Source organism: Armigeres subalbatus, chromosome 2 (genome assembly GCF_024139115.2).
Source record: "Armigeres subalbatus isolate Guangzhou_Male chromosome 2, GZ_Asu_2, whole genome shotgun sequence".
Taxonomy (NCBI): Eukaryota; Metazoa; Arthropoda; class Insecta; order Diptera; family Culicidae; genus Armigeres; species Armigeres subalbatus.
The window spans coordinates 25,172,367-25,185,617 of record NC_085140.1 but is presented as its reverse complement, the minus strand read 5'-3'; the positions used below and the strand labels follow the sequence as shown (position 1 = coordinate 25,185,617).

General features: G+C 43.6%; 1 pseudogene; it reads right to left on the bottom strand.

Moving 5' to 3' along the window:
- Positions 1–8,969: 8,969 nt before the first annotated feature.
- On the bottom strand, positions 8,970–10,175 carry LOC134208873 (protein tumorous imaginal discs, mitochondrial-like; annotated as a pseudogene).
- Between the last annotated feature and the right edge of the window lie 3,076 nt (positions 10,176–13,251).

The window sequence follows — 13,251 nt, the reverse complement described above, 5'->3', positions numbered from 1 at the left end:
TAAATTATGGAAACAAAGCAATGCTGTGTTGTTTCGCATTCTGGCCAATACCGTTTAGGCATCTACGCAAAACTGCAGTCAGTGAACTCCAAATCGAAAGCACCAAACCAACCGTCCAGCAGCCGCCGAGCTTCTGATACAGTGCACTTCCGGCAGCCTGTTTAGACCGCGCTTAGGCCGCCGTTTTAGCGTAGGAATTTTAACGAGCAATTTCAACACACTCCGAGCTTACGGTAGTCGTCCGATCTTCTCGGATCCAGCTGGAAGGAGGAGCTTCCGAAAATCGATAAAATAATCGTACGCATATTTCCCTCCCCATCGTGTGCACCCAATTCCATCCGTTCACAGCAGGCAGGAACAAATAGGAAAACACTAGTTAATTTCCCCTCGTTTGCGGTCACTGATCGATCGTTCAATCGATCTCGATACTCTCGCACTCTTGCCCATCCACGGTTTCATTCATGATTCCAACTTCCCCACTTCGACGTCGATTTTTGCCTCTTTCGAATGAATGGATGTGGGATTTCTTGTTCCGAAACGTGAAAAGGTATTTATAAATTTTGATTAATATTCGTTTTCCTTTGCGGAAAACATAAGTCGGCCAGTTGAGCCGAGCGAGCAATGCAAATGTACTTATCTGCATATGCTAAGCTGCTCTTTCGGGCACCTCCTTCAATTGATTTGGGCCCCGAATGAAGGCCGCTGGCGATGGCTGGGTATTTACTGGCGCTGATCGATCAGTCTGTGTTTGGCTTCAAATAAGAGTAATGCAGTCTGAGGTACAATTAATTTCCCCAAGTCGGTCAGTTACCATGAGTTCTTCATTGAGCGCTAGATGAGAAGAGCGGATAGAATCATTGGGTTTACGAAAAAGAAGAACAGTACGTTAAATCGAGAGTTTCATGTTGTACAGAAATCTATTAATCAAGATACGCCTTTGTAATTAGAAAAACATAATGTCACGAATAGTTTGACCATTATTGTCCTAGCCTTTCGTATCGCTGTTATGCTCATGACAAGAACTTTTTCTGTTCTTTGATACATGATTTTATTCATCAAATTTTTTTTTGTAGCTAAAGTTTCAAAATTTAAAGTTTTTTTTTTGTTGTGGGAGTTTAACTAAAAACCTTAGGACAAAAATTATAGTACATAAATCAATCCTTAAACCTTTTCGACTATCAGCAGTATAGCACATCGCGTAAAATTTTAGAAATTAGTCGGAACAATATTTTAGTTTAATGAGTAATCATTCATCATCGTCTTAAAAAAAAGTCTTAAGCGTAGATGAGATGAACAAATCTCAAGCAAGAAATCACCCAAATTTAGACGCGATTACGTGCAACAATATTTTTGCACTCTGATCACTGGCTTGTGCTTGTACAAATAGATACCCTAGAAATAGCACTCAGTAGCACTGTGATTCGGCGTTTTAACCGGGTAGTCATTATCTAAAAGCGTAAATGTGTACCAACTCATTCAAGGCCTGCGACTTACATCGAAGTACGATGTGCACTGGTGTAGCTAAGAAAAGGGACCCCAGGGTCTGGGGATGGTCGTTTGGGCTGAAAGTCATTCGGCTGAAAGCCAATTTGCCGGGAATTTGTATGAAGGCAATCAGTTTTCCGTAGCCGCGGAAATTGTTCTGCATGATTTCTACATTGACGATACATTGACCGGTGGTAACACGATCGACTCTATCAATGCGGCAGCGGACCAGCTTGTGCATCTACTGAAGCGTGGTAGATTCCATCTAAATAAATAGTGTTCCAACTCAGAGGAGTTTTTGCAAGCGATTCCGGATGAGCTACAAGAAAAACGAACGTCATTAGAAATTTGAGGATCAAACGATGTAATCAAGACACTGGGACTATTATGGAATCCTCTAACGCATGAATTATGTTACCGGATTACCCCGTTGTGGAGCAGACTGTAATTACAAAACGCCATATTCTTTCCGAAGTTTCGAAAACTTTTGATCTTCTGGGTCTGTTGACGCCATCTATCGTACTTTGCAAACTTCGTGATCTGTAGCGGTTCGCCGAAAATCAGCTAACAAACGTAATTTTGCCGGAATATCAGTTTTTTTATTTTGCTGGCGCAGAGCTGTGCGAATTTTTCCGAGTTGTAGAAATAAAAACTAAGTGTGTACCTTGATTCTTGTGTGGCAGTAAAATGGCACTGGGTTTTAAGTATGGAAAGAAATCTCCTTAACTTTTCAAAGGACCTAAGTAACTTTTTCATGAATAAATTTGAATAGTGCAATCAACACAACAACATGAAAGCTTTCGATTGCGCTATTCAAATTATTTCATGAAAAAAATGTTACTTAGGTCCTTTTGAAAAGTTAAGCGAGAAATATCCAATAGATTCAAAAGTATCGAAGTAGGCTTCATATGAACGACAACGGTGAGCTACCAAAATATTAATCAAAGCAATCGTGGCATTTTGCTGTCAGTCAAATACATGCGGTGAACCATCGCAGACAGGAGTGCTAGTTTTTCGGCAGACTCCCGCTTGCCTATTCCCACAATAAGCTCCACAATTCTGTACACCGTGTATGAGGTCAATTCTTCCTGATGGTAACGCCGAACTTCATCCGCTGACAAGCAAATCAAGAGTTGCCCTGAAACAAACGATCTCACGTCTTGAGTTATGCGGATTTTTGTTGATGGCTCGATTGATTACTGTTGTTATTTCGGCGCTGAAGCTGAATTTCGATAAGGTAGTTTTATGGACGGATTCCACCATCGTATTATGCTGGCTACACAAATCCCCCACGGCCTTGACGCTTTTGTATCTAATCGTGTTGTGGAAATCAACTGGTCAACTAAGGCATTTGAACACAAGTATGTACGTCAAATCGAAATCGAATCCGGCAGATATGCTGTCGCGCGGTGGTTACCCTGAAGAGTTGAAGAATAGTGACGTTTGGTGACTAGGCCACTTTTCTAAGAAGTTCACTATACATCGAATTTGAAACAACAGAAGTGATCGAAATTCCAGATATAAAGAAGCTTGTTTGTGTAGCGTCCGAAGGCCTCAGGAGCTACATGATCTAACAAGATTTAGTTCATTCAATCGTTTGTGACGATGGCGCCATGGCGTTTGTAGCTCGATTCATCAGAAAGACAAGGAAAATCGCATTGCAAAACGATCATCAACCGTTCCCTGCTGTTGAAGAATATCAGGTGAGTTTGGATTTGATAGTAGAGGCGGTTCAGGTATCATGCTTTCCAGACGAAATAAACAAAATCGTGAAATTTCATCTAACCGGTGACCCTAAACATAAATACGTTGGTAAGCTGCGGAATCTCAACCCGCTACATTAGAATCCGGTATCCTGAGAGTTGGAGGGTGGATCAAACACGCTAATCTTACATTTGAACAACACCATCCGGCTATTCTACCTTCGAATCACCACGTGACGAGAATGATTATTGACGACCTACATCATAGGTATCTGGTGCAAATGGGCTTCGTATCGCGTTATTCGAGCTGATGTCTTTTCACGAGTCGGAGTTGACTATGCAGGGCCATTCTGTATTAACACTGGCAATCCACGTGAAGGAATACAAAGCACTTTTGTGTGTTTATCATCTAAGGCCATTCATATGGAGCTGGCGGTTGATCCAACAATCAATATGAAACTGGCGTTTTTTAGTGGTTCCAGTTGCGCACACTATGGACAATCCTCGGTACCCAGAAATGTCATTTCAGTTGTCATTTCGTAATTTATGATCGGCCCTCAAGAACAAGATTTAGTACAGTTACCAAGGTAATATTTTCTTAGTTTGTTTTTATTTACTAATTCAACAAACTGAAAAATGGAAATGGTATTCGCATGACGGAAAATATTACAGTAGGTATACAAAAAATATTTCAGTCCCGCGATGCTTGAAATTGCATTCTTTCTCCAGGGTTCGTGAGTTTCTTTTTACGAGGTGAAACGATTTTACCCCGGGAGAAATCGGTTGGGAAATCGCTCATAAGGGAACCTATCTAAGCCCCAAGAAACTGATCTTGAGCCAAAGACCGCTTCCAAGATGGACACCGAAGAACTTCTTTCGTTTCCCGGGTCCCAGGGTGATATTAAGTAGGGGAGAGTTTCGGATGTGAGGTCATATAACAAATAATGTTTAAGTCCATGACGACCATTCCAACCAAGGTGTATTTGCGTCTTGTCATACATCCTTCCAGTTTAGTTCCATCCGCTTTCTACATTCACATTTAAATCTGACATTGAATCATTATCGATTAGCTCGAACTCAAGCGGGGTCCAACGATAACCACCGACGTACGTGAGGGTGCCTCGTGCAAAGTAGAAAGACATCGATCTGTCACTTTTGGCTACCGAAAAGGCGGTTCTAGAGAGTGTTGGAGCTCTGTTTGACTTGTAGGTACGACGATGAGCTACTGGCCGGACGATGGCGCTTAAAGCCTACAATCCAGGATTCTGGATCCACCCAGATGATACGGAAAGATAGAATTCTATAGAACATTTCCCAATGCCAGTTGTTGACCATAGTACTTGGCAAGGAAAAACTGGAATAAGGTAGATTTATATTGAAAAAAAAAAAAGAAGAAAACAAAATCATAAATACTTACATTGAATAAATAAAATTAAAATTATATAATTGAATTTTAGGTACTTCAAAGACTCAAAGAAAAAGGTGTAGAATTAAATTGGGCTAAATGTGAGCTTGGGGTTACACGACTAGAGTTTCTAGGGCATCGCATATCTAACGAAGGTATAAGCCCATCTGTATCGAAGGTAATGGCCGTGCTGTCTTTTCGTTTCCCTTCTTCTGAATACGAGGTACGTACACAGAAATAAAATCCGTGGTAATAACTACTATTTTGTAGACTACGCTCTGTTTTTAAAACTACTATGAACATTCAGTAAATCTTGCCATGGTTTCAGAGAAATTTACCACTGTTTCAGTGTATGTGACAACATTCCGCATGGGCCACAGTTGATTTTTACTGCGCGCATGGTCAAATTAAACGGGTTTGTTATCTGCTGAAAATCGTCGGTGCATATTCTTAAAATAACCCTCGGAATGGTAGTTTCGACTGCAATTTTTTTTTTTGCGTGTAGTTTTCTTGGTTTGGCGAATTATACACGCTCATTTGAATCTACTCAATAGTGAGTCAAATTCGACTCACTTTGGAAAAAAGTGGAACAGCTCACTTTTGAGTAACCGTATGTTTACTCACTTACGAGTAATGCTGCAATATGTCAAAATTAGAGTAAGACTTACTCACTTTTTTCCGGATAAAAGTGAGTAGATCTTACTCACTATTGAAAATGTTTTGCGCTTGGAAATGGAATGGAATTTCATTTTAATAAACGGAATAGCTTTTCGCCTATTTCAATTTAGGGCTGCGAAATGGTGAGTTGACATCCGGGAAGGGGCGCCTAACATAGCTCTGGTCCTCACAAGTTCCAATACTCACGCTTCCACGGGTCTTCCGATGACAATTGACCGCCAGCTAAGGGTTGCGTACTTAGCTGGTAGTGCAGCCTGGGCACTGTTGTCCTTCTGACATCAGCTAGAGTGAGAGGGTGCGTACTGTGGGGTCTGCCTAGGATGTGGTGGGGTTCGACAGTGGGCTCTGTTGAACTTCTATAAAAGCTGCATGTGTCCCCAAGCAGGCCCTATCAAAGCGACCGTGTGCCGCTCAAAGCGCACTAGCCTAGTCCTGGTGTTGGGTGGGACTTTAAACAAATTTGACCCGACTGATCGAGCGTCTGTCCACCAAGGAGGTGCGGCTCCAACAGCGTCTGCTCTGGCATCCAGCGGCTGAGTATGAAATGCTATTCCCCGGAAGCTATACCTAAGATGGCAGCCCCATCCCGGTGGATAGGGAACCTTGGGCCAACAACCTACTGTTCCCGAAACATCAATTTGTTCGAGAATCCGATAATGAAAGAATACGGACTGATTTTACGGCGACGACTCTTAGCGCGAAACAACGGACACGAATAGGAACATGGAACGTTTTAACCCTAGCCCAGCAGGGTAAATTGGCACAACTTGCCAATGAGGCACGCCGCATGAAGCTTGAGATCCTGGGACTGAGTGAAGTGCGTTGGCCAAACTTTGGAGAACACAGAACGCCGTCAGGGACAAGTTCTGCTATACTCTGGATTACGAGGTGAACACGCTCCCCGGCATCGCGGAGTTGGCTTCCTACTAAGCGCTCAGGTACACTCTGCGCTTATGAAGTGGGAACCTATAAGTGAAAGGATAATCGTTGCCAGATTTAGAACACGGGTCCGAAACCTTACTATAATCCAATGTTATGCGCCAACCGATGCTGCCGATCTGCAAGACAAAGAGAACTTCTACAGTCAACTCAATGCCGTCGTAGATAGAATTCCGAAGGGTGATATCAAGATCTGTTTGGGCGACTTCAATGCGAAGATAGGATCCGACAACTCGAACCATGAGCGCATTATGGGACGCCATGGTCTCGGAGAAATGAGCGAAAACGGAGAGCTGTTCGCAAAATTTTGTGGTAAAAACGACATGGTGATCGGGTGATCGGTCTTCCCTCATCGACCGGTTCACAAGGTCACGTGGGTCTCTCGTGACGGCTTTACAGAAAATCAAATCGACCACATCTGCATCAGCCGAAAATGGAAACGGAGCCTTCTTGATGTACGGAATAAACGTAGTGCCGATATCGCGTCTGATCATCACCTCCTCATCGGCGAAATACGCCTGCGCATTGCGCGGATTCATCGGCAGGAGGAAAGAGTTGGACGACGATTCAACACACGCCGACTGGAAGATGCCACGGTGAAACGGTCCTTCGTTGAAGAACTGGAGACGCGTGCTGCAGATATTCCGGAAGGTGGCAGCGTGGAAGACCAATGGACCGCCATCAAGAATGCCTTCATCGCCACCAGCGAGAACAATCTGGGCGAACTACGCACCCAGAGAAAACAATGGATCACCGATGAGACCTGGAGGAAGATAGAAGAGCGAAGAGAAGCCAAAGCCGCGATAGAGCGATCGAAAACCAGAGGAGCCAAAGTCTTAGCCCGTCAACGATACACGGCTCTTGAGAAGGAAGTAAAACGCTTATGTCGACGGGACAAGCGAGCGTGGGCAGACTCTCTGGCCGCCGCAACCGGGGATATTCGCCTCCTCTACGATATCTCACGACGCTTAAGCGGGGCGAAGATGAATGCAACGATGCCTGTGAAAGACGCGAATGATCAGTTATTGACCGACCCAACTGACCAGCTGAAACGGTGGTTCGAGCACTTCGAACAACTTTTCAAGCGCCAACCAGGCCATCACCACCTCGGCATGATCTGCCTAGGATCCGACGTATAACACGAGTCAATACCGAAGCTCCATCACTGCTAGAGATTCAAACAGCCATCCAAAGCATGAAATCGAATAAAGCCCCAGGGTCGACCGCATATCAGCCGAGATGCTCAAAGCTGACCCCATGACATCCGCTCAACTACTGCATCGATTATTTCGTAATATCTGGGACACCGCAACTTTCCCGGTCGACTGGATGCAAGGTATCTTAGTGAAGGTGCCAAAAAGGGTGACCTGACTGTATGCGATAACTGGCGAGGCATTATGTTGCTGTGTACCGTTCTCAAAGTTCTGTGCAAAATTATCCTAGCCCGGATTCAAGAGAAGATCGATGCGACTCTCCGGCGGCAGCAAGCCGGATTCCGTGCCGGAAGATCCTGTGTGGACCATATTGTCACGCTCCGCATCATTTTGGAGCAGGTCAACGAATTCCAAGAGTCCCTTTACTTGGTATTCATTGACTACGAAAAGCTTTCGGCCGTCTCAATCACGAAAATATGTGGGGCGCCCTGAGACGCAAGGGGTTCCTGAGAAAATCATCGGCCTCATCGAAGCACAGTACGAGGCCTTTTCGTGTAGAGTGCTGCACAATGGGGTCCTGTCCGACCCTATCCGGGTCGTAGCTGGTGTGAGGCAAGGATGTATTCTATCACCGTTACTGTTCCTCATCGTAATCGATGAGATTCTGGTAGATGCGATTGACCGTGAACCAAACCGCGGGCTGTTATGGCAGCCTATAACCATGGAGCACCTAAACGACTTCGAATTGGCGGATGACGTTGCACTACTCGCGCAACGGCGCTCTGATATGCAGAGTAAGCTCAACGACCTTGCCGATCGCTCCTCCTCGGCAGGTTTAGTCATCAACGTCAACAAAACCAAATCGTTGGATGTAAACACAGTGACTCCTTCCAGTTTCACAGTAGCTGGGCAACCAGTGGAGAATGTTGAAAGCTTCCAATATCTTGGTAGCCAAATGGCGTCAGACGGCGGTACCAAGATCGACATAGGCGCACGGATCAAGAAAGCAAGGGCTGCCTTTGCGAGTTTAAGAAATATCTGGAAAACAGGCAGATAAGTGAACGCACCAAAATACGAATTTTCAACTCTAACGTGAAATCTGTGCTGTTATACGCTAGCGAAACATGGTGTGTATCAGTGGAGAACACTCAACGGCTGCAGGTGTTCATTAACAGATGCCTGCGGTATATAATTCAGGCCTGGTGGCCTCACAACTGGATCTCAAACAACGAGCTCCATCGTCGTTGTCACCAGAGGCCGATAACAACAGAAATTCGGGATCGGAAGTGGGGCTGGGTCGGCCACACTCTACGTAGGGGCGGAAACGAAATCTGTAAGCAAGCATTAGACTGGAACCCAGCGGGACATCGCAGCAGAGGCAGACCCAGAGGCTCATGGCGGTGAAGCCTCAATAAAGAAATAAAAGAAGTCGACCGAAATCTAACCTGGCAACAGGTTAAAGCGATAGCCGGGCATCGCTCAGGATGGAGATCTTTCAAGTCGGCCCTTTGCACCACCGGAGGTGTACAGGATCCATAAGTAAGTAAGTAAGTATCTCAAATAATTTATTAATTTAATTGTAGTGACATGTACCAGTACATAATGCTAAGAGTTTACATAAGAAATATAGTTGGTAGTTGATAAAATCATCATCATTCGGGAACTGAGTGATTTTGTTCTCGATAGATTCATTTTCTTCGTCAGAAGGAACGAGACTATGTAACGCCCATGATCTTCCAATTCTGCGTGCGCCTAAAAATAAGAAACGAGGAGAAATTATTATAAACTCAAAACATTTATCGGAACTAAAAATTCTAACCTTTATCATCACTTTGTGCTTGTTGCTTAGCTTGGTTGGGACTTGGGATCTGGATTGGTCACAATAGCTAACGCTGTTGACCTGTGAAAGACCCTTGCCGGGTGCGCGAAGATGTGACCGGCACCACCTGGATTGTCTGATCTTCGTAGACGCCCTGCACCCCCTGCACCACCCCGACGACCGCTTGAGAGGGGGAAATGTTTCCATCTGTGTGCACATCGGCACCATCTTGGCGGAAAGAGCGACTCTTATCTGCGCTGTAAATTAAAAAATATATATTTATTTTCATAACGCATTTATTAATACAATGGGTACAACGCATTTGTTTCATTATCCAACAAATTCGATATAACACCAATTTGTCGGTTGCTTTTACTAACATGCGTACATCTGGAAAATATCTCTTAACGAGCTCAGTACTTAAAAACTTACTTGAATGTAATGAATAGTTCTTTGTTTCGTATCGGCTGTTCATAACGCTGGCAGACATTGGAACGATTACACGCTATCGCTCTGCTCCTTGAAGGCGTATACGCGTATACTCCAGGCACGAATATGTACATTTGCGTACCCGAACAATACCGACAGATGGAACGCAACACAAATTTTCCGGTAGATATTGTCTTCATTCCAGTTCCTTAGCGGGACTGTTACTTGCCGGTCTTTGTGGCTGGTTAATATCGTGATCCGGAACATTTGGGCATGAATGCACCACAATAACGTCCATGTCTTTGTTGACACCACGGGCATGGGCAAAGGTCAAGTTCATCATTGCTTCCTAGGCACCCTTAAAGCCATATCGCGAACCGGAGAAATCATGGAATCTTGAATAGAATCCTCCGTCGCCGAAAATCTTATAGAACAGCTCCTCCGGATCGATCGTGCTGCGAAACTGCCAGTTCTGCGAGAATCTGGCCATGTCCAGCCGGATCACCACCGCCAGCTCTGCCCATCTGCGCCGATGTCTGTCCATAAATATCGTATTCCCGTCCGGAACATTTCAGTTATCACAAAATACACTACTTTATTAAAGCACGAGGAAAATTTTCAAACAGTCTGACAGTTGAGACAATTACGCAAAAGTGAGTAAAAGCTGAAATTATGGGAAGTGAGTTAAACTTGACTCACCTGCAAAATATAATGTTACTCACTTTTTGACATTTGCATCAAAATTCAAAAGTGAGTCATTTTGACTCACTTTTGGGTAGATTCAAATGAGCGTGTATGATCAAGTCCTAGCTTCTGTGGCTGAGCCTCTGCGAGAGCTTACAAAAAAGGGTGTTAAGTTCGAATGGAACAGCAAGCACAACGAAGCATTTGAAATAATCAAGAACAAACTAGCATCCACAGCTAAGCTTGGTTTTTTCTCTGTGAATGACAAAACAATCGTAATGGCTGATGCCAGTCCAACTGAACTTGGAGCAGTGTTACTTCAAGAAAACACAAAAGGAGTGTCACGTGTATTATGCTTTGCCTCAGAATCTCTGACCGAAACTGAACGTCGGTACTGCCAAACAGAAAGAGAGGCATTGGCGTAGTCTGGAGTGTCGAGCGATTCAGTATGTATTTATATGGCAGGCATTTCAACTTAATAACGGATTGTAAAGCTTTACAATATTTATTTACTCCACGATCAAGACCATGCGCTCGAATTGAGCGATGGGTATTAAGTTTACAATCTTTCGACTATCAAGTAATACATATTCCAGGACCTCAAAACATTGCAGATTGCCTTTCCCGTCTATCAACTGTACCATCATATGCCTTTGATCCTGCGGAGGAGTTAATAATTAGAACAATTGCAGAATTGGCAAGCTCATCAGTAGCGTTGAAGTGGATTGAAATCAAAAACGAAAGTGAGAAAGATGAAGAAATATCAGAAGTTATAGAAAAGCTTGAAAGAGGAAAAGATCAGAATATGCCTTTGGTTTTCAAAGTGATTACGAATGAGTTGTCCATCATTGATACGGTTCTGTTAAGAATAGATAGGATTATCATACCCCGTAGCTTACGTCAGCGTGTTTTACAAATCGGTCATGAAGGTCATCCTGGAGTAAGAATGATGAAAAGTCATTTGAGGACAAATGTGTGGTGGCCGAAGATGGATTACGACATAGAAAAGTTTGTTAGAAATTGTAGAGGATGTACGCTAGTATCGGCTCCGAATCCGCCAGAACCAATGATAAGAAGAGAACTCCCGGCACAGCCATGGACAGACGTTGCAGTTGACTTCCTGGGCCCACTACCTGAAGGTCAATACTTGCTGGTGGTTATTGATTATTATAGCCGTTTTATGGAAGTGTGTGAAATGACGGAAATAACTGCTTCGGAGACTATACAGGAATTGGCAACAATTTTCGGTAGGTATGGCCTACCAGTGACACTAAGGGCAGATAACGGCCCACAATTTAGTGAAAAATGTGACGAATTTCGTGAATTCTGTGAGGATAGCGGAATAACGCTCATCAATACGATACCATATTGGCCTTCCATGAATGGAGAAGTAGAAAGGCAGAATAGATCGCTTCTCAAGAGATTAAGGATTGCGTACTCCAGCACATTTCCTACTAGGTGAACACACTTTTCGGCGGCCCGAACCAGATTTTGTAGGTGTTCCGCACAACCGTCTCTTACGCTTTAAAGCAACGTACGTAGAAGTACGTCGAACTGCCACACCAGAGACCAGCGAGGTGTAAGAAGACACATATACCGAATTCCGAGTCGGCGCTGATTTTTTTTAAAATAAAATCCTGCCGCCAAAACATTTCGCTCTCGGTTCAGCAATAGTAGTCTTCCCAAACAAGGATAGCATCGTAAGAGTTGTGGACGTTCATACTTAAACAGGTATTCGTCGTCGCGTTTGCTTCTAACAGATGAAGTATCGGAAGTTACATCCGAACGCCCAAATCCTAAAACGAAAAAGAATTGTTAGTTGACGATGGAGGTATTATAAATCCAATACTCCAATCCTGCGAACACGTCTTAGCTCCACTCTGACAACATTCCCTACGTTCATTTGAGATAAACAAATAAATACAACGATAACGATGACAACGATGAAAAATTAGAACAAATTCAAATTTAAATCAAAGGATTGCTAAGTTTTGCTGGGTACCAGCTGGGTACCGAAATCTTAGTACATTGGAACCATAAAATGAGTACTAATTTGTTCTGACCCCAACATCTTGATAATTATATCTATGGTTGATCTCTCCAGTCAAGCATTCATCAACGTCCTGAAGCGTTTCGTTCCAAGAAGGGGAGTACCAACCACAATCCTATCCGACAATGATACTAATTTTATAGGTGCCAATTCCGAGCTTCACAAGGTGTATTAGATGTTCCGGAATGAAGCTACTATTAAGGCCTGCCTGTTGGAAATTAATTGGTAACTCATTCTTGCTCGTTCCCATGAATTCGGCGACGTATGGGAAGCAGGGGTAAAGTTTGCGAAACATCACATCAGACGAGTAGTTGGCGAATCGAAGTACACATACGACCAATGGATCACTCTCATCATTCAGATTGAAGCCATTTTAAACTCAAGGCCACTCGTACCAATGCAATGTCGTCTGATCCCAACGATCTCAAGGCTATCAGTCCAGCTTACTTTCTGATAGGTCGTGATTTGACTGCAATTCCGGAGCCGTCGCTGGAGCATCTAAAAATAAATACATTGTCAAAGTATCAGGAAATTCAATAGATAAGAAATACCTTCTGAAAAATATGGTCATCCTACTATCCGCAAGAGTTACAGCAACGTACGAAGCATAATCGTCACGATAAGGAGTTAAAGATCGGAGATCTAGTCGTATTACGGGAGGATAATCGATCTCCTCTGCAGTGAAAGTTGGGCAGAGAAGACCAGACACATACTGGAGCAAATAAGGTTACCAGAGTGGTAACTGTACTGACGTCGAGTACAAAGTTCCTCAAAGAGGACAACTACCAAACTGTCGTTGCTTCCCATCGAAGATTGAGTTTCTACGGAAATTGAAAGACGAGGGAGAATATTCAGGTTTAAACGGTTATTTGGAATGTATATTCTTAAATTGGTAACCCTATACA